Source organism: Brachycentrus maculatus, unplaced genomic scaffold, assembly GCF_059751285.1.
Source record: "Brachycentrus maculatus isolate JH-2025_06_01 unplaced genomic scaffold, ASM5975128v1 h1tg000627l, whole genome shotgun sequence".
Classification (NCBI taxonomy): Eukaryota; Metazoa; Arthropoda; class Insecta; order Trichoptera; family Brachycentridae; genus Brachycentrus; species Brachycentrus maculatus.
Genome location: NW_028281364.1, coordinates 77,979 through 102,024, shown reverse-complemented (window position 1 = coordinate 102,024; position 24,046 = coordinate 77,979).

Below are 24,046 nucleotides of genomic sequence, written 5' to 3'. Positions count from 1 at the left end.
ATTCTGGTAAAAATTAAATAAAAATAATAATAATAATAATTATTAATTATTATTAGAATATCAAAACATCTGTAAGTTTTCGAAACTAGTCGTTTATATAAATAAAACTAATTTAAGTGGTATATTCAAGGGTTTATTTTTTTTAAATAATCAACATATCATTCCACAAAGTTAAGCCGCATCAATAAATTAATGTAAGATTATTGAACGGACTTAATATGTCTTTATATCATTTTATGTAGATTAATTTTAATTTAAATAAAATGAAATATTCCTAAGTACTAAACATTTTAGCATAAACACATTATTTTAAAGGCTTAAAATAACAATAAACAAAGATTTTCCCGAAGACAATGAAGATTTTCAGTCGAATAATTCAAACGCCCCACTAATAAATAACGATATTATACCAAAACGTCCAGAATGGAAATAATAAGTTAATTTCCCGAATTTCTTTAATCGGATTAACCCCAAGTTATAAACGGTATACCCACATTTTGGTTGGTCCACCAATTAAAACGAATTAATTTCTGGAAATTCATAAATTCCCCTAAATGAATTAATTTCAGCGGTCAAAGTGTTTGGGCGGGAGAATGAGAGGTAAAATGTTAATTCCGGAATATTTTATTCGGCGGTCAAGAGTTTCGGGAAATTTCGCTGAACGTTCGGCGGTGAAAAGTCACGAATTATGTATTCATTTATACGGGAATTTGAAATCTTTACTCACGAAATTTTCAGGAACATTCAAATAAAACTAAAACTGTCATACTGCGTAATGTATTTTTCAGCCATGTAAAATTTCAAGTAGTAGATGTAACATAGATAGTTAATAATAAAAGTATTTTTACATTTCTTGAATGTTTTTCGCAGATACTTTGTGGCACATTTTATAAACTTTATAAAAAAAAAACAACTTTTTTTTAACCACTTATTATTGGTACACTTTATCCAACCGGTTTCGACAAGAACCTTGTCATCACCAGGGTTTATGTACTAAATTCTAAAACATTGAAATACTCATAGTAAAGAAGTGGTTAAAACAAAGTTTATTTTATTTTATAAAGACTGTTTTTTACTGTCTGCCTCCGTAGTGCAATGGTAAGCGCGCTCGGTTACCGTTCTGGAGGTCCCGGGTTCGATTCCCAGGGGGGGAGTCAAATAAATATAAGTGATTTTTCACTCTAATATTTATTCAATATTACCCTGGACTGGTACCTGAAGCGGAGGGTTGATCACCTTTCCTTCATGTGTTAACGATCAAGATAACATTGCGTTTATATGATGCAGTGCCTTATGCACCATTGGGGTGCGGATAAGGGTTTGAAGTGAAGAAGTGAAGTTAAGTTTTGTACAATTTCTACCATCACGCCGTTTCCCCGCAAAGGTAGGCAGAGAGGATGAAACGCCGTAATCTTCTGTCCTGACCACACTCCTAGCTTCTATTTTTATTTGCGATCACTATATTATATTTTTTTGTGTTTCTTAAAAGCTATTGTAATATGTGTTTTGATGCTTTCGTCATCATTTCAAACACCGTATGTGATGCCTAAATTTTTGAGTTGTGTCCTTGGGACGTTGAAGGATGAAGAGGGGATAGAAGCTCTTTCTTATTATTTTTTTTTTATCAGTAGGAACATTTTTATCAGTAGATCATTGTCATACTGTTAATTACGGATTTAATCAATATAGATATTTACTACGTTAAACTTAAATTTTAAAATACATACTTATTAAGATATGGCAACAAAATGTCTGCCGAAATAATAAATGAAATAAAAAAAATCGAGAAATTTCTTTGAAATTTGAGATCTCAACATAGATGAAAAGGAATATGGAAGTCTAGGTATTTTTAGGGCTTATGATCTGTCATAGGCTGTTTTTTTGTTGTTGTTGAATTACCTAACGTCCAAGTGACTCTGAAATCTAGCTACGGCTTATGCAACACCGCTTATCATGACCCTACTCAGACTTCAACTTTTTAAGCTTCAAAGCCTATGCCTCCTCGTAAGTGGATTTACTCTTTATGGTTAAAGTAACTATAATTTCTTGTAATTCATGAGTAAAAATTCTAGGCTAAAACACTCGCAAACACTGTCATAGGCTGGTTTAACTGATCTCTTTAAATACCCATAATTTACAACCACACTACTCGAATATTGAAGTATTATTTATGCTTATATTGATACCTTCTTTCACATGCTACTTCTAAGCAGAGTGTGTTCAAATCATTATTTACAAATTTCGAAATAATGGAGGCAGAAAAAAATGTAAAATTCTCTCACAGTCCGAAAAGTTATGTTTTTTTTATAAAATTAAAATGATTTTGTGTTATACCATTTATTTAGTTTTATATTAGCAAAAGGATACAAGACTTTCAGTATCCTTGAATCTTTATCTTAGTTCCGTTTGCGGAAGATGTATCGCGAGATAAGGATATCGCAGCCTTCAGGGAGCTGTGGTGAGGACTCCAGATGGGCGGTAGTAAAGTATGGTTGATAGCAGGCTCCGTGAAAGCCTACATTTACATCAGGAACCGCAATATTCGAGCTCTCTAACTCTTGCAGAATTGCCAGGCAAAATAAAAGTGTGCCATGGTTTACGTTTTACATAATAATAATAAAGTAAGGACGAGTAAAGGATAACTAAGAGAAAATAAAGCAATATTTGCAAGTGGTTATTTCAAAAGTGGTTTATGTAAAATTCGAGCACTCGCTTATAAATTATACTTATAAATTTCGTCAACTAAAGCATTGTTAGTTTTGTGGTATAATAATAATAATAATAATTTTGGATGATTTATATAGCGCCATTTTCGTAAAAAAACTACCTCAAGGGCGCTTATACAGGTATGGATTATGATATGAAAATGATAATGAGAGAAAATTAAAAGAACATATAAGTGAAAAATGACGTCGGCTGAGTCTGAAGGCAGGAAAGTGGAGCCGCCGTATTGTTGCGCTTTCTTCTCGGTCTTCTTGGGCTGGAGCATGGCCAAAATGTTGGACAGGACGTCTCACTGTGTAATGGTAATGCCGGAGAGCAGCTTGTTAAGGTCCCGTCATTGTGGATATTCAACTGCAGATGGCGGAGGTAATGCTGGTCTTCTTGTTGTCACTGGAGGCATAGATGGCCATTTCCAACACCTTGGCAGCTAGGTACTCCATGAGGGCGGCAAGGTACGCGGGCGCACAAGCCCCAACATTCTCAACGTAGTAGATGCGAGCTGGCGTGTTTTGTGGTTTTAAAATTGCCTCTGTACTCCATAAAGTTTAATAATGTTATGTGTTTTTACAGCAAGGATATTTTTATGAAGTTTAAATAAAAAATTGCACAAATAGAAGTTAGAGTAAGCGCATGTTTTTTTTAGGTCGCTATTGTCTATTGTATTCACTGTATCGACATGGTCGTAGGGATGCATTTAACACGTGTTTTTTTCGAAAGCACTTCTCTTGAAAACGGTCCATTTCTCGGAAATGGACCACGTCACGCAACAAGCTATCTTGAGTTGCATTAAAGTGATGCATTATTGCTGCATTTTTCGCAAATAACAGCTAAACTTTAGAACTTTTTTCACTTTTAACTTTTTCAATTTATCACAAATCACTATATTTCTAAATATGCAAAAAAAAAACTGCGGACTTTAGATGTAAAAATCCGGGGGAATATAATTTATCCTTTACTTGGTATGGTAATATAACACTCTCCTTATCATTCATCGATCGCTTTGTCCTCCTCATCACTCGATCCAAACTCGCTCTTCCCACATGATTTCTCCAGAAACATCTTCTTTCTCTATGTATTTAAGGTATAATGTACATATATAATACCTTAAATATATACAGGAATTTTTAAAACAGTACATGCTGTATTACAAATTTCGAACTTTTCCATTTCCGATCAGTCCCCAACTAGTTCAGATTTTCGGGCTTCTACTGTATATTGTAAATAAAATACAAAATCGGTATATTTCTATAACTATAACTATAATTTCTGGAAAGTAAGGGTTAAATTTTGATGCTTATTAAATTTTAGTTTATAAAATATAAGTAAAAGAAGTATTTAATATTTTTATTGTCCTCCGTATAAATTATACTACAATCGAAACTGTGTATAATACCCTCTACTGGGGCAATTGAAACAGTTTTATAACCGGACCGCAACCAACCGACCAAACTAGCTTCTTAACCCTTTGGCTACCAGTACTTTTGAGGTTACTATGCCAGAAATACCAGGATTTTAAATATAAAAAATTCAAAAGTAAAATGTATTCGATAATTTTTAAACACTCTTGTACCATTGTTTCATCACAAAAATATCTCTGGGAGTTTAGTTAACTAAATGTGTGTACCGTTGTAAAAAATCGACAAAAAATTAAGTGCTGCTCGCTTGATCTTCACCTCCTTTTTACGCCGTGCGCATAACACCGCGAATCAAATGATTCCTGACCTATTTTTTTATATCCGGTGTTAAAAAAAATAGAGTAGGGGTGCGTGCAATTGACAAATATTTTTAAAACATTATTTTTAGTTATGCAATATATGCATTATACATAGTTGTATCCATTTATTGCATGTTGTTTATTAACCTTGACATCTGAAAATGTATTTTTTTTACGCAACTTATTTCTCTCGGAAACAAAATTGGTTTAATATATAATTAAAATGTAACCTCGTTTTAAAATGATGATATTTTTTTATTACAACATAATTATAATGCCTACCGGTTTCGAAGCTAACCGTCTTACGAAGCTAAGTCTTGATAAAGAAGCGGTTAGCTTCGAAACCGGTAGACATAACAATTAAGTTGTAGTAAACAAAATACCGGTATTTTAAAACAAAGTTACATTTTTAATTATAAAATGGAAAATAACAAAAGTGCATCAAATACAAATAATATGGTTTTATATACTTTTTCCCTTTTCTCTTAAGAATTAATTAAGTATTTTTGTGACATATTTTTTTGTAATATTACAAGTAATTTCAAGATGCAAATGACCATTTAATTCTAAGTATCTATGTTTAAGTTATTGAAAGAAAAAAAAACAATATTAAACGAAAAAAAAATGCGTAACGCATAAGGAATCCCTTACATACTGTCCAAAATGTATCTGATACTTTTATAAATCATGACGTCAGATCCAACGAATCCGGTATTTTAAGCTTGTGTATTGAATGCCGATATATAGGATTTTTGTAACCATAGGGTTAATACATTTTTAAACCAATCAAATTTATTGCTTTATTGTTACTTGAACACAGGTTTGTGTCTGTTTATAGCGCCGCATCTTGTGTTTTCGTTGTTTTTTTATGTCGACACATTTTTTATACAACCTAATAAAAGAAGTCATTATTACATATCCTACGAGCGTTAAAATTATGGTTTTATGGAGGTGATTTGTATTTTGTAAGCATTATTTATCAAAGGATCGAATAATTTCAACGCTATCCTTAGGGTGAAGACCGACCGGAGCATTTCGTCGTAACGTAACATGTTACGATGCGAGCATTAGGCAGTCAGTACAGCTAGCCAAGCTGCTCGCCGCTCGTTCCGAATGCTCCATCCGAAGTCGGATGCAATTTTAGGTTAGTACCAAGGTTTCCAATGTGTGGGAAATTCCCCAAACAGATAGGATTTTTTCGTCATTCAGAGTAAGCTGTGATTTATTAAAGTCAGAGAACCAAGAATCACGTATTCGTCGTCCGACATTTTAAGTACGAATGAAAAGTTGCAATGATGCATACAGATTTTGGGTTATTGATTTTATACAAATTTCATACAGATTTCTAGACTGTAATTCATTTTTTTTGGGGACATATGGCAACACTGAGCACAAGGCCACAAACGAGGACTGATCGCGGTCAGTCAGCAATGCCGTAACGTCATAACGTAACATGCTCGCCGCGAGCGATGTCATGGGCTGGTTAAGTGATTACTTTACACAAGTACAACATTCACCATTCTAGCCATGATTGATAACCATGATATTCTTTTTTTATATTTTGGAACTCCTAGATATAGTATATCTTTAATCTCATGAGAGAATATGCAGAATTTATTGCTTTAAACACTGTTTAAGTTATGAAGTTTTTTTTTAATATATGGTTTTGAAAAGAAAAGAGTTATTGAAAGGCGTGCAGTTAAAACATATGATAAAAATATTTATTCTGTGTATTTAAAAAAACCTTATGTTAATACATGTATTTTTTTTAATTGTGCGTAGAGATACGTCTGGCTTTCTCACGTATCCGATCGCTTACTGAAATATGTGTTTGCGAGTATCCCTTTAAGTAAAGTTCACACCATAGCATTACAGAGTTTAACAGAATTACAAATGGTTTCCTGAACACTAAATGCTGATAAATGAACTTTCTAGCAAGTTCGGTCCGCAATAGAGACATCCATTCTCCGTTTATGATTTCCTAATGGCTCTGACGCAGGCAACCAGGAACGCACGCCACACGAACATCCAACACATTTGTAACCATTACTAGCGACTAGAATGGACTTCACAGGTATGATTATCAAATGGATATGATCATATAATATTATATAATATGAGGCCGCTCGCATTTGTGGAAACTTGATCAGGTTAGGTAAGAAAAAGTGTATTTAACACATTAAGAACAGGAAACCTATTTCTTGCTGATACTTTGTGGCACATTTTATAAAGTTTATAAAATAATATAACGTTTTATGTTATAAAGATCTAAACCAATTTGATCTTTAGAATTATGGGCTGTATTAGGTAAATTATCTAATGTCCTAAGATCCCTAAACATTCCTCATCCATCTAAAGAGGCAGACATTCGATGCATGTGTACTCCCAATGCTCAAATCGCTCACTCCTTTCAACAACGTCATATGTCAAAAATCGGCAATTTTCAGTTGTGCGTGTTTTTGGAATGCCCAGAAAATGTACTATATCCCAGCAAAAGTGGAATATTTTTTTACCCGCCACAGGGCAGAAAGTATTGTTTTTGCATTTTGAAGAAAAGGTATTGTTTTTTTTAGTATCCAAATTATATTTCAAATGGAGAAAAAACCTGCAAGTTTTACCTAAAATAACTTTTATTTTATTTATTATATATATATATATATATATATATATATATATATATATATATATATATATATATATATATATATATATATATATGTATATATATATATATATATATACATAAATACATATATATATATATATATATATATATATATATATATATATATATATATATATATATATATATATATATATATATATATATATATATATATATATAAATATTTAAATATTATTTAATTTATAGATCATGGTTTTTGAAAGAGAAGAATGCAGATCTGAATGTGAAATATTGGTTAACGAGAACTTGGAACAGGTAGATGATTTGGGTAGTACGTTTTTAGATAGATAATGCTATTTGATAGATACAATGTCTCGAATGAGTTAAAACATTCGGACTTGATACACAAAATAAACACGATGTATAAACCTTGTTATTTTGACCGTATCATTTTGAATATGCTGCACAGAGATCGAAAACATTTAAAAATATGTTAAGATTTTTATAAATATCTCAAAATAGAAGAAAAAGAGTTTGGAAGTGTGGACGTTTACAGAGCTGAGTGTGCATTTTGAGTGTGTCCAAATAGTTGTTCTCGATTCTAGATTATCTCAAAGTAGGAGTTATTTTTTTATTATAATTTTAGAAAAATACAGTATTAATACTTAATGTGTGTTATAAATCATGGTAAGAATGGTGAATGTTACACGTGTGTAAAGTGATCATTTAAACAACCTATGACACCATATCCGCCTCCGTAGTGTAATGGTCAGCACGCTCGGCTACCGTTTAACCGGCTAACCTAGGTCCCGGGTTCGATTCCCAGGGGGGGTCAAATAAATAAGTGATTTTTTCACTGTAATATTTATTCAATATTACCCTGGACTGGTACCTGAAGCGTAGGTCTGACCACCTTTCCTTCATGTGTAAACGATCAAGATAACACTGCGTTTATATGAAGCAGTGCCCTATGCACCATTGGGGTGCGGATAAGGGTTTTATTATTATTATTATTAGACTTCTATATTCTTCGTCTTTTATTTTATGTAAAAAAAAAGTTTCTCTTCCCAATGGTTGGCGACCGCCCGCGGCACCCCGGGCCGTGGGCCTACCCGCTTATTAGGCCGCTCCCCGCGCCGCGTGGTGTAATAACACACCGGCGCTGATTGCTTCATCTCGTTTGTTATCGTCCCAGCCCAAGCCCGAACCCGGTCGCGCGGGGCCTCGCGCCGACCGGCGACCCGGCAAGCTACCGCGCTTTACCAAACGAGGAAAATTGATAAAAACTGACCATCACGCCACTTCCCCGCAAGATTAAGCAGAGACATATTAACAACATTTTGAGTATGTCCAAATATTTCGCAAAATGTGGATTATCTCCACTAGGTGAATGTTACACGTATGTGAAGTGATCACATAAACTTGCCTATGACTGTCGTAAGCCCCTTTAATGCCCAGACTTCTGGAATGCCCATATTCTTCTTCCAGATTTTGTTATCAAGTATTTGGACACACTCAAAATGTTGTAAATAAATTAACTGGTCAAATTATATGCTAAAATAATAAAAATATAAATGATATTTTCTGGCGTTTCTCATGTATGTGATTATAATCCAGGATTCGGATGTCACATACTAATGAAAGAGTTTCTGCTTAGTAAAAAAACTTATTTTCATCTTAACAATAGATGTCTCTATTGAAGTTCGAACGATTCAAGAAAAACGTTTCGCAATTAGTTTATATATATATATATAGAACTTCCAATAATTTGAGTAGTGTGGTTGTCAATAATGGGTAGAAATGTGGACGTTACACGTGTGTAAAGTGATCACTTAAACCAGCCTTTGACGGTCGTCATCCCCGTAAATGCCCAGACTTCCATATTCTTCATCATCTTTGATGATAGAGACATTTTACTAGTATTTTTGTTTTTGTAAAACATTTTGAGTGAGTCCAAATCTGTTAAAAATTCTTTGCGATATATCATTTAAGATACATTATATAAGATTTAGCAATTTAAAATGAATTATTCAATTGGTCCGATCTCTCAAGCCATGCAGATGAGCTGGTTTAGATTTTGCAAACGCCCAGATCTAATATCATCATCGTTTCATCAATTTTGTATTCATTTAAAAATTCTGACAGATTAATTATCGATCTACAAATGCTATGCAAGAACGGTCCAAGTCCATAGCCAATTGGTACGGCAAGGATAGAAGACATAGATCATTTTACCTGAGTAGCCTCAAAGGCAGGAATTATGTATTTGCAAGAATTAAGACATTATTAAAATGCAGGTGGATGTTTGAATTAAGAACGGAACGCAATGGGAGGCGTATTCATGTCGTGGGTAGAGTTGAATCAATAAAACTTGGCATTAAAAAAAATATTTTTCGTCAATAAAATCGAAAGGGGCTGTAAACCTATCCTATGCATTTTTGAAAATCGCTTTAAAACATATTTTGACACTGGCATTAAGGGGTAGAACTCGAAGATTTTTTATTTAATTAATGATTTTAAAGAATTAGTTCAATTTATTCAATTTTATTTGAAAGAAATAATTCTCAACCATCAAACGTTAAAAACTTGTGTAAGACTACTATTTGAGTTTTATTTTCAAACGAATAGTTTCGAAAATTAAAAATGTTTTCATCGACAGGTGATCACAAAAACTGACGAGAAAAAAATTAAGGCCAATTCAATAAATAATATTAAGTGCGTATTTATTGTAACTGCAGACAGTTGGTAGGATTCCATTTTTAATTCTTGGGTAATATCGTAGTTATACAGGAGAAAATGACAAACTGCATTTTTTACAAAAACGTGATCATTGACTATTTGTTATCTTACTAGCTTAATATTGCCCTGAAAATATCTCAAAGCGATTTTAAACTTGGAAGTATAATATATTGACTTGTCAAAAGTAACTAACTGCATTTGCTTATTTTCTTGCCAATCAAAAGTGACTTAAATGGCCCTCTAGAACATTTTACTTGGTTAGTTGGTCACTTTCTCCTGTACGACTACGATATATCCAAAATTACACAGTTTTTAGATTGAATTCTACTTTTATTTACATATAAATGATAACACGTGACGAGTTTCATCTTATTAAGACATTATCAGTGTTTGATACTGTCTTAATAAGACGAAACGCGTAACATATTATCATATACATATATGTAAATAAAAGTAGAATCAATCTAATAACCGTGTTTAATTTTGGAGATATTACCCAACAATTAAGTACGTAAATTTTTTTACGATATTAATTAACGAAATAAAGAATACAGTATAAGTATTCGTTTGCTGCCATGATATGTTGGGTTAGTTATAGTTCTGCCCGCTTGTACCTTAACTACGGGAGGTGTAAGGTCCTCGTGAAGCACCTGCCGGCGTGTTGAACACAAGAAATTGCTTAATTTGGACCCAATCTGGCCACGAATTTCGTGTTTATGTTTTTTTACTACCTCAATTAAATTCGAACCGGGCAACATTGCCGATGTCTCAATTCATACAAGTATTTATTTTCTTTGCGATTTTGTATGATTAATGTTTCTATGTTTTACGATGCAAATTTTGTCTTTTACTAACGATTCGTAAGTATTTTGATAATTGTATTTATATATTTTAATTTTTTTCTTTTATTTTTTATATCATCATTCACATAATTACAAAGTTTAAACATGTGTTTGTAAAAAAAAATTATATCACCTTTTATTTTTATCGTTCTGGAGGTCACGGGTTCGATTCTCAGGGGGAGGGGTAAAATAAATGAAAGTATTTTTTTTACTGTAATATTTATTCAATAAAACCCTGGACTGGTACCTGAATCGGAGGGCCGATCACCATTCCTTCGTATGTTAACAATCAAGATAACGCTTCGTTTATATATGATGCAGTGCCCTATGAACTATCGGGGTGCGGATAAGAGTTTGAAGACGGAGAAGATTGTTATTATTTTTTCTCCTATCTCTATCTCCTCTTATATAATTTATTTATTAACATTATATAGTTTTTTGTTTGTAAGATTCAAAATCTTGAAAACAAAGGAAAATAAGACGAAATATTTAGGAGGCTTGACGGAATATATCGTCATCGCAATTATCATAAATATTTAAAATTTATAATACATATTTATAATTAAATCATGTAATTTTTATATTTTATAAACATACTAAACATATTATGATATATTGTTAACATTAATCCCTTTTTATATATAATAATAATAAAACCCTTATCCGCACCCCAATGATGCATAGGGCACTGCGTCATATAAACGCAGTGTTATCTTGATCGTTTACACATGAAGGAAAGGTGATCAGCCCTCCGCTTCAGGTAATAATATTGAATAAATATTATTGTGAAAAAATCACTGATATTTATTTGACCCCCTGGGAATCGAACCCGGGACATCCGGAATGGTAGCGAGGTGGAGAAAAATGTATACTATCTTTGTCATCTTAAAGTTGATAGAGACTATTTATTTTATCCCCTTTGGGAATCGAACCCGGGACCTCCAGAACGGTAGCCGAGCGTGCTGACCATTAATTACCTTACGGAGGCGGACAAGCGGGCGCCTTTTTATATACTGTACTAAAATTGAGATTTTCCTTTTTTCTTCAATTTACAAGAGAAAAAAATATTTACTCAAGTTATATTTTTAATTAATATTTACTTATAAAAGATGTATAAATCATTTTTAATTAGCAGATATAGAGAAATTACATAATCTAAAAACTCCTTTCTAAAACTCTAGAATTACTTAATTGCTATTATTTTTTTTTATATATTTAATAAATACCACCACTAAGAATTTCCTTTGGATTGTTCGATATTCTGTGTAGCTGTCCTGAACAAAGGTGGCTTCTTCCTTATACAACGCTTTGGTCTCACTTTGAAAATTATACAGGCCTTTGAAGACAATTACAATATTGTATTTTGGAAATCGTTATTCAAACACAAGCAATTATCTCTCTTTAGCGGGAAATTAATCTGGAGTATCTAGCTGTCTTTATCAGATGCTCGCTATTAACAAAACAAATTCAATATAATATCGACGAGAAGAAAAACTTATCTTTAAATCAGTATAATATAAATATTTTTAGTTTTATTTCGAAACAGATACTCAAAATCAATTTATTTTATTTATTTATTTTTAAAACATATAACATACATAAGTCATATTTATAATATTCCCGATGTGTAATTTTTATTTCTCATTTTGAGACATGGGATTAAGGTTAAAAAGTCTGGAACACAAATAATAATGTTACATTTTTTTAAATAACCAAAACTAATACATGGCAAAATATAAAAACAATTAACAGGTATATTAATATACATAGGCATAAGAAGCATATTTAAAAGAAATAAATGAGAAAAACATAATTTAAGAAGCATATTTAAAAGAAATAAATGAGAAAAACATAAGGTTAAAAGTATATTTAAATAAATAAATGAGAAAAACATGAGGTAAGAAGCACATCTAAAAGAAATAAATGAGAAAAACATAAGGTAAGAAGCATATTTAAAAGAAAAGAATGAGAAAAACATAAGGTAAGAAGCATATTTAAAAGAAATAAATGAGAAAAACATAAGGCAAGAAGCATACTTAAAAGAAATAAATGAGAAAAACATAAGGTAAGAAGCATATTTAAAATATACAAATGGGATTATATAACACATGAGGAAATATAAAAAAACATAAGGTAATAACAAAATAAGAAAATGTGACTTAACATTACACATATAATATATCTATCCATAAAGTATTTTTTTAGATCATATATTTTGGATCCCCGAATACGTTCTATTTCATACATCGCTCACTCCTTTCAAGAACGTCATAAATAAAAAATCGACAATTTTCAGTTGTGCATGGTTTCGAAATGCCCATAAAATGTACTATATCCCAGCAAAAGCGGCATTTCAACTTAATATTCAATCGCTACAGGGCAAAAACTGTTGTTCTTGCATTTTGAAGAAAGGTATTGTTTTTTTTTTAAATATATTAAATATTATTCAAATGGAGAAAAATAAAAAATCAGGTTTTACCTAAAAAGATCTGTTGTACAGTAAAAAGTTCAATAAGTGGCTTGATATTTATTTTTAATACATTGTATTATATATTTATACTTTAAAAACGTTCTCCTGAAAAATCAAGTTTTTTGATTTATGACGTTCTTGAAAGGAGTGAGCGATATGTCAGGCAACTGGTTAATTTGGGTATAGGCAGTATATTTTAAGGACCTTACTCTAAATTTAGTAGTATTTATGGGCTCCACATGTGTTTTGTTATGACCTCGTGTATTATCATTATTAATTTCTTTGTTAAAAATCTATATCTAGAGTATCTTTCTTGTCTATATCGAATTCACGTGATTAACAAAACAAATTTAATATAATATCGATGACTAGAAAAACGTTATGAAAAAAATAGTATTTTTACTCATTATTAGTTTTATTAGAGATACATACACCAATTAAATTAATATGGAGTATCTACATGTTTATATCAGATACTTGCTATTAACAAAACAAATTTAACATAAAATCGATGAGTAGAAAAAAGTATTTCAAAATAAGTATTTTGATTAATTTTTAGTTTTATTTTGACACAAATACTCCAAATTAATTTACTTTACTTTCTTTAGGCATGGCCTGTGTTGAGCCGAAATACTTACATGTTAATACTTTTTTAATTTTTTCAATTTTATTATTAGATTATATATATATATATATATATATATATATATATATATATATATATATATATATATATATATATATATATATATATATATATATATATATATATATATATATATATATATATATATATATATATATATATATATATATATATATATATATATATATATATATATATATATATATATATATATATATATATATATATATATATATATATATATATATATATATATATATATATATATATATATATATATATATATATATATATATATATATATATATATATATATATATATATATATATATATATATATATATATATATATATATATATATATATATATATATATATATATATATATATATATATATATATATATATATATATGTATGTATATATATATTTTTTTTATTATTTATTAATCAAAGATACATTGTATGGCAAAATAATCAACATAGTTACATATACATAGTTTTTTTTTACGTGCTACCTCACTAAGAGAGCAGATTGCTCGTGTTTAGAGAGGGAGTTCGCTTACAGGGTTTGTGCATATAAATAAGAAGTAAAAATAAACTTACAGGGTTTGTACATATAAATAAGAAGTAAAAATAAACTTACAGGGTTTGTACATATAAATAAGAAGTAAAAATTAGAAATAATAAATGGTAATAATAAATATCAAACGGGAGTTTGCCTTATATGTTTTTGTAAATCATTTTTGAAAGATTTTAAATTGATTATATTTTTTATTCTTGCTGGTTAAGATATACATTACATACAATAGATACAATAACAATTTACAGTATAAAGGTTTTACAATAAAATAATTACACCTGGACTTTAATTAATTCACCCTCTACCTTGTCCCTTCCAACGAGAAGCAACCATCGACGGACACTGTTCTTAAATACATGATCACTTCTGGAATTCTTAATGGTTTCGGGCAGCAAATTAAACATCTTTGGCGCAAGAAATAAAAAGATTTTTTTCAAAGAATGGATGATAATTAATATTTACCGTGTTTTCACTTTTCTCAAAAGTTTTCCCAAAAGTCATAAAAGCTTGAAAGTAGTGTCAGGTCAGAAGTTCAAATAATCGGGAGGTATGCATGAGGAAACGGGCGAATGTTTTAGAGGCGAATGATGTTTCATTCGCCTCTAATAAGATTGAATTTTTGGTGTACATAATTGTAAGGAATGTGGGTATGTTGGTGACGCATTGGTTACAAAAACATCCAACAATCGTGTGTATACCCGTTTAGTCTGGCAAGCGGCATTCTAGATTTGTCTCCCCTGGAAACCTGTTTGTTTTGTTTTTTTTGTATGTAAACATTTATTTAAATCACAATTTATACATATTAAGAACTTTTTTTGCAGACCCACCAAGCCATTTTGTGTGTCCTGTCGGTGGAGTTCTTTTTTTATACATTTTTATTATTCTCAATATTATTAATATTTAAAGTATTTACTTTGTGGTTAGTCATTTTTACTTATTTATTTTTTTACAAAAATGTTAATAAAATTAGTATATAACCACTCACCGAGATTTTTACGTCTACCGGTTTCGAGACGTACCCGTCTCTTCGTCAGGACAATCACTAACACAGCATGCAAACAATACTACCCTTCACCACCATAGCACCATTTACGCACTCAAAACTACACAAAATGTCTAACACATGCGATTTTTGGTCGACCCGAAGACCAACATGCACTATAGTTTTCAATACAGACATGCGTTACGAGCCGAGGTTAAACGTACATTAAAATTAGACCTGTAATCGAATCAACTTATATACTTGTAGGATGAAAGGAGTGGGCTGGGTTCGAATTGGATATTGACGAATCGTGTTTAACCGATGTCGAATCAAACAATGGACTATATGTAAAATTTATTTGGTTGTTAATTAGAGGAATATTATTTTTATGTGCTTTCCTAATATAAAAAATCTCCATAATATTTAGTTTTAGCCCTTTATTATTAGCGTTTAATATTTTTACTCCCGTGTCTTTTTTAAAGACGTTTTTATTGTTGAAGACATTTTTATTGTTACTCACTTACAGCTATTTTATTAAAAATAAAAATAAACCAAAGTCAAAGATTTAGGAATCTTTAATTGATAATCTTCCAATACCTAATAAAAAATAAAATATTTATAAAAAAGAGGTAATTTGGGATAGCAAAGTCATTTTAAATGTAATCATTTTCCTGTGAAAATTTGGTTTTCCCATGTTTTCCAGGAGAGTATAAAGCTGTATACATAAATAAAGACTCAATCTTCAAGAATACGTGTTTGTTATTTAAATTGAAGTAAAACAATCTGGGATTCAGGTTGAAAAAATCAAGCAAATACAAACAGTCTTTACTTTAATAAACATCGCTTCCAGGTTGCATTATACGAAGCAAGACAAGTTTAAAAGCGAAAAGGATAAACGGAAATGTTTGCTTAAGTTAAAATATATCTTTACCTCGTTATTCTGCTTTGTTCGGTAATCCTGTAGAATATTTAAATATTTTCAAAGGACGAAGTAATTGATATAATAAGTGCAGAAATCCGGATCAAAGGAGTAAGAACTCCCACTAAGAAATGCTCAGAGATGAAAATCATACGGTAAAATATCAAAATTGCAAGATATAATAACAAAAATGAATAGTAATAAAAAATAATAAATATAAAATGAAAATATATATATATATATATATATATATATATATATATATATATATATATATATATATATATATATATATATATATATATATATATATATACATATATATATACATATGTATATATATACATATATATATATATATATATATATATATATATATATATATATATATATATATATATATATATATATATATATATATATATATATATATATATATATATATATATTTATATATATATATATATATATATATATATATATATATATATATATATATATATATATATATATATATATATCTATACATATATATATATACATATACATATATATATACATATATATACATGTATATATACATATATGTATATATATATACATATACATATATATATATATATATATACATATATATATATATACATATATATATATATATATATATATATATATATATATATATATATATATATATATATATATATATATATATATATATATATATATATATATATATATATATATATATATATATATATATATATATATATATATATATATATATATATATATATATATATATATATATATATATATATATATATATATATATATATATATATATATATATATATATATATATATATATATATATATATATATATATATATATATATATATATATATATATATATATATATATATATATATATATATATATATATATATATATATATATATATATATATATATATATATATATATATCCTTATCCGCACTAATGGTGCATAGGGCACTGCATTGTAGCAATCTTGTGTTTGTTATCTTGATCGTTTATTGCACGCTGGCAAGGTGATCAGCCCTGCGCTTCTTGTATCAGTCCAGGGTGATATTAAAAAATATTATTATGTATGATCATTACCATTTATTTTCACCCCCCCCCCCTGGGTATCGAACCAGGGACCTTCAGCGCGGTAGATAAACACGCTAACTATTACACTACGGAAGCGGAAAAACTATTTTACATATCAAAGGTACAAATTTAAATACTGATAAAACATTTAATACTAATACAACCCTTTGAGTGTGTCCAAATACTTACAAATCTGGATTATCTCCAATTACAAAAAGGAGTTATTTTTCATATTGCTTTTAGTTATCTCAAAATATATTAAGAAAAATATGGAATTCTGGGCATTTAAAAGGATAATCCAGGATTCAGACCTCACATACAAATGAAAGAGTTTCCGTTTAACAAAAACGCTTCTTCATCTCATCAATAGATGTTTCTAGTGCAATTCTAGTGGTTCAAGTACAATGTTTATAGTGGATAGAGTTGGTGTACATTACACGTGTGTAAATTGATCACTTAAACCAGCCAATGACGGTCGTTAGCCCCGTAAATGCCCACACTTTCATTTATATTGCGATGTCAAAAAAAATGAAAATCCAGAAAAATGATAATTTAAAAAAAACATTGTTTTATTTTGGGTATAAAATGGAGTTACATCATTCTCGATCCACAGCAACTCACGTTGAACGAGTACCTAGAGTACCATTAAGAAGGTTCGAATTGAAAATATTCAGAATCAGAGTATGCTAACTACAAAATTTACTGTATCAAGATATTCTTAGATCGAGCTAAGTACCTAATTGAATTTAAATAAATATTTCTTGCTGTATCCAATCGTGGATTACTGTGGCTCAGTCTGGTTAAAAAAAAGCATAGAGTGTACAAGTTTCTAATGTCTTTTTGTGAAATTATCAGTGTTCGTTGGTATACATATATCGTATACATATATATTGGCAGCTGCCAAAAAGCACACTTTCCGCCATGATCAATAATTTATATAGCATATTTTGTCGTCATGTTCAACAGATGGCGTTGCCATTATGGTGAAAAAAGTGTCTGTCATTAATATATTGCATGAATGAGCTGTCACAGGCTTTCAAATGAACATTTTTACACCACGCCCGCACTAAATGCAACGCTGTGTTAAAATTTCGAAGCAATCTGTGAATGACTTAAAAATTAATCACTATTAGAAAAATATTATTCTAACCCTTATCCACATCCAGTGGTGCATAGGGCACTGCATCATATAAACGTGGTATTATCATGATCGTTGACACATGAAAGAATGGTGATTAGTCTCCCGATTCAGGTACCAGTCCAGGGTAATATTGAATGAATATTAGAGTGAAAAATTACTGATATTTATTTGACCCCCTAGAAATCGAACCCGGGACCTCCGGAACGGTAGCGAGGTGGAGAAAATATAGACAAAAAAAAAGATTATATGTATACTAATACTAACTTTGTCATCTTCAAGTTGATAGAGACTAGTTTATTATTCAAATTTTCAGTACCTAATTTCGCTTGGGCCTTTTATTCCCTGGCAATAATGGTAAGAGTTTAATTTTCCAATTTCCCGCGCAAATCCCTTTAAATTTAGAACCGCGACAAGAGCGCCACGACCGACGAGGGAATCACAAACCACGTGACACGACCATACGTCACACTCACCGCACTAACTGCTGTATTCTGAACCCGTGTTAAAATATGCTACAGTCCTGCCAGCGACCACTTTAGTATGACCCGCAAGCAATGATCAAAATTTTAGGGTTCATTCGTAATCAATGGAAAGAGTACAGAATAAATTTTTAAAGTATGTTAAATTCACCTAGGGATTATTAGCATTATAATCAATTGCTTCGTTTTTTATAACCCTTATCCGCAACTTATGGTGCATAGGGCACTGCATCAAATTGACGCAGTGTTATCTTGATCATTACTTACATGAAGGCAAGGTGATCACTCTTGCGCTTCAGGAACCAGTTCATGGTAATATTAAATAAATATTACAGTGTTAAATAACTAATGTTTATTTTCACCTCCCCCCCTGGGAATCGAACCCGGGACCTCCAGCACGGTAGCTAAACACGCTGACCATTACGCCACGGAGGCGGCTTCGTTTATTAAATTTAATAAAGTTGAGTGATAGGTGAAAGGTATTTGATTTGATAAACTTGACGTGGTGAAACCACGTTTCTCCTCTAGCCTGGCAAAAATAATCAATTATCAATCGTTTAATTTAATTAGTCTTAGAAAAAAAAAAAAAATCTGTGCGCTCAAATATTTTTTTGTGGCTCCGACCTTTTATAATTTACCTGTCGTAAAACTAAAATGTATTTAAAAGGTTTGAATCATAAAAAAAACTGTCGCCAACCCGCTGGCCTGTAAAGGGATTATTTGCCGGCGGTTTTTATGATTATAGTAAAATCATTTGTTTACGATATAGCGCAAATAAAATTATTGCTAATTGATGTCTAGACGTTGAAAATTTTGGGGGTGGATACAAGCGCACCGTCAGCCAATGAAAAATGGTTTCGAGGGCGTGATCTTCAAGAAGAGAAACTGAATATAACGGGAAGAAATCAGTGGGATCGATCTCTTGGAAGCCGGCAGTTGGTCGGAATAATCTCTTAGAAGCCAACAGTTGGAAGGATCAGTTGGGAGGAATCAGTCGTAAAAGGAAAGACCGACCAGTCGGACTGGTCGGAATAATTAGTTGGAAGGAGGAGTTGGTCGGAATCCGCATCCGGGAAATCAGTGGGATCGAGGAGTTGTAAGCAGCAGTCGGGAGAGATCAGGGGGATCGAGCAGTCGGGAGAAATCAGACGAAGAAGCATACCTACACCAGGTTTTAAGACTTAAGTGAGGAGAAGAGCGGGAGCTCTACGCAGGGAGAGAGAAGATAGAAAAAAGGGATTTACTCATCCGGAGTATCAAAAGCAGACCCACGCCGGGTCATAAGCCTCAAATTAAGAGCTGAAGCTCTACTAGGAGAAGAAGAAGATAAGAAGCAAGAATCATCGCACGGCGGCCCGTCATAAGAAGAACCTCATCCCAGCATCCAACGGCGCAGCTTTTTCACAAAGGATCACGGCCACACCAGCATCATGGCGCATCTTTTCCACCAAAGGTTAGAATAAGTTTAATTTAAGATAGGGTTAATTAATTTTAAGCTAATTTAAGATAGCAATTCAAGATTAGTTTAAGTTAAAGTCGCTTTCGTATAATTATTTTATTTTTAATTAAATTAATTTAAGTATATTTTTTGTGCAGAATTTTCTTTCATCTCCCTACCCTTCCATCAATATTCCCAAGGTATATCAGCTTGAAAAGGTGGGCGACGTCAATTGGCGCCCCACGTTGGGCGCCAATTGACGTCGCCCACCTTATCAAGCTGATATGCCTTGGGAATATTAGAAGGAGGGGTAGGGAGATGAAAGAAAATTCAGCACAAAAAATATACTTAAATTGATTTAATTAAAAATATAAAAATTATACGAAAGTGACTTTAACTTAAACTAATCTTAAATTGCTATCTTAAATTAGCTTAAAATTAATTAACCCTATCTTAAATTAAACTTATTCTAACCTTTGGTGGAAAAGATGCGCCGTGATGATGAGGTGGCCGTGATCCTTTGTGAAAAAGCTGCGCCGTTGGATGCTGGGATGAGGTTCTTCTTATGACGGGGCGCCGTGCGATGATTCTTGCTTCTTATCTTCTTCTTCTCCTAGTAGAGCTTCAGCTCTTAATTTGAGGCTTATGACCCGGCGTGGGTCTGCTTTTGATACTCCGGATGAGTAACTCCTTTTTTTTCTATCTCCTCTCTCCCTGCGTAGAGCTCCCGCTCTTCTCCTCACTTAAGTCTTAAAACCTGGTGTAGGTATGCTCCTTCTAACTGATTTCTCCCGACTGCTCGATCCCCCTGATCTCTCCCGACTGCTCCTTCCAACTCCTCGATCCCACTGATTTCCCGGATGCTCCTTCCAACTCATCTTCTTCTCTGTGTCTTCTGGCTGACCAGCCGTCCGACTGGTCGATCTCCTCTTACGACTTACTCCCTCCAACTGATCCTTCCAATTGTTGGCTTCCAAGTCTGACTTCCAAGTCCCCGCTTCCAAGTGATTATTCCGACCAGTCCGACTGGTCGGTCTTTCCTTTTACGACTGATTCCTCCCAACTGATCCTTCCAACTGTTGGCTTCCAAGAGATTATTCCGACCAACTGCCGGCTTCCAAGAGATCGATCCCACTGATTTCTTCCCGTTATATTCAGTTTCTCTTCTTGAAGATCACGCCCTCGAAACCATTTTTCATTGGCTGACGGTGCGCTTGTATCCACCCCCAAAATTTTCAACGTCTAGACATCAATTAGCAATAATTTTATTTGCGCTATATCGTAAACAAATGATTTTACTATAATCATAAAAACCGCCGGCAAATAATCCCTTTACAGGCCAGCGGGTTGGCGACAGTTTTTTTTATGATTCAAACCTTTTAAATACATTTTAGTTTTACGACAGGTAAATTATAAAAGGTCGGAGCCATAAAAAAATATTTGAGCGCACAGATTTTTTTTTTTTTCTAAGACTAATTAAATTAAACGATTGATAATTGATTATTTTTGCCAGGCTAGAGGAGAAACGTGGTTTCACCACGTCAAACTTATACAAAATTTTAAACAATATTTTAGACTGTCCCTTGTTGAAAATTACAAATATTTATGCCCCAACCAGAAACACGAGAGACCGTCATATATCGCTCACTCCATTCAAGAACGTCATAAATAAAAAAAACTTGATTTTTCAGGAGAACGTTTTTAAGTTTAAAAATATAATACAATGTATTAAAAATAAATATCAAGCCGCTTATTGAACTTTTTACTGTGCAACAGATTTTTTAGGTAAAACCTGAAGACTTTTTCTCCATTTAAAAAATATTTTGTGTATTTAAAAAAAAATAACAATAATATTTCTTCAATATGTAAAAATAACACTTTCTGCCCTGTAGCGGGTGAATATTAAGTAAAAAACATGCCGCTTTTTCTGGGATATAGTACATTTTCTGGGCATTCCGAAAACATGCATAACTAAAAATTGACGATTTTTGATTTATTACGTTCTTGAAAGGAGTGAGTGATATGTATTTTACTGTTATAACAGCCGGACAGTATCTGGATTCAATACTCCCATTCGCCGAATGTAAAACCTAGGCAATGATTTCGCGGAACACACCAATTTCTGGAACATGTCACTTGCTAACTGTAAAGCAATAATTATTACAATACTTCAGGCTGATGTAAAATACCTTGTCTACGTTCATCCCTGTTTAATATACTTAAAAGAGATTATTTATACAAATTTGATCTTGGTAGGTATTATAAGTTAGGTGTGGTCATCTAAAAAATGTTGATTTCAATAATATTCCTTTGTGTAAAAGAAAAACGGTCCTCAATATTAACAAACTTCCGTTATGTTAAAAAATATTAATATCATTGTAAAATCGAAGCATCAGAATAAGTCGACAGGTTATTATGTTTTCTGTTCACTTAACCCTTTAGTACATTTAAAAAAATATATGTTATATCTCTAGTGTGGAATTTTTACTGGTAATAGACACAAAACCAAAAAAAAAAATTTTTTTTTTTGGAATTTCAGAACGGCTTCTTCATACGAGATTAACTTGTATTTGAGGGAGCGTAATATGGAATTGTAACATTATTATGATAATGTTGATGAATGATAATAAATTACAAATATAGGTTAAACAAAAATGTACCACTATCCTTTTCATTCATCGTTCACTTTGGGTAATACTATAATACTTAAAAACACTACTTCATAACTACCGGAATAACTATTCCATCATCATTTCGAATGTATGTAAACTTAAAGTGGTATTTTAAGTGGTATTACACAGAGTATGAATGATATGAGTTTTTGTTTAATAATGTTTTTTCATGTACAAAATTTGAAATAAAATGTTATTCTTTATTCCAGTATGACATAAATGTGCAATAAGTACGAATTATGTTACAATTTACTAGAAAAATTATAATAATATTTGAAAAAAAGAGATTTTATATACGTGATAAAAATCGTCAAAATAGTCTGGGCACAATGGTTTTCGAGTTTTCCTCTTTCAGCCGCTGTGGTGACATTTTGATGAAGCAAGTCTTAAAGCAATATGCTTTAATATCGTTTGCATTCCGAAAATATATTATTGAATTACGTAAAAAACCATTAAAAAAACAAATGTCGATGATAGATTATATCGCTCACTCCTTTCGAGAACGTCATAAATCAAAAATCGTCAATTTTCAGTTGTGCATGTTTTCGGAATGCCCAGAAAGTGTACTATATCACAGCAAAAGCGGCATATTTTTAACTTAATATTTACCCGCTACAGGGCATAAAGTGTTGTTTTTGCAATTTGAAGAAAAGGTATTGTTTAATAATTTTTTTTAAATATTTTTCAAATGAAGAATAAACATTCAGGTTTTCCCTAAAAAGATCTGTTGCATAGTAAAATGTTCAATAAGTGGCTTGATATTTATTTTTAATATATTGTGTTTATTTTTAAACTTTAAAAACGCTCTCCTGAAAAATCATGTTTTTTGATTTATGACGTTCTTGAAAGGAGTGGACGATATATTAACAATGCAATAAACTTTTTTTTTTGTGTTTTTTGTTTGTTAAATAAATTATTTATTTGCATCTTAATCTTG